The sequence below is a fragment of the Arachis duranensis genome, chromosome 1, assembly GCF_000817695.3.
Source record: "Arachis duranensis cultivar V14167 chromosome 1, aradu.V14167.gnm2.J7QH, whole genome shotgun sequence".
Lineage (NCBI taxonomy): Eukaryota > Viridiplantae > Streptophyta > Magnoliopsida > Fabales > Fabaceae > Arachis > Arachis duranensis.
Genome location: NC_029772.3, coordinates 87,010,974 through 87,011,240, shown reverse-complemented (window position 1 = coordinate 87,011,240; position 267 = coordinate 87,010,974).

Sequence of the window (267 nt, the reverse complement as noted above, 5' to 3'; positions counted from 1 at the left end):
TAAGGTCAGTGAAACTGGCCAAGATGCCCTGGCATCACAACACCAAACTTAAAGCTTGCTTGTCCCTAAGCAAGTACTGGAACAAGAGAATGATGAATGGAATGCCAAGATAAATAAGATATTTCTTGTGGAAGTCATGTCACTGATTTTATGGTGGTTTCATGTATAGCAACTTAGGTTCATTCTATTACTGGCTTTCAGACCTTTATCATGTCCTAAAACACTGACTCTGCTTACATCCCATGAGACTTTTATTGATCCTTTTAT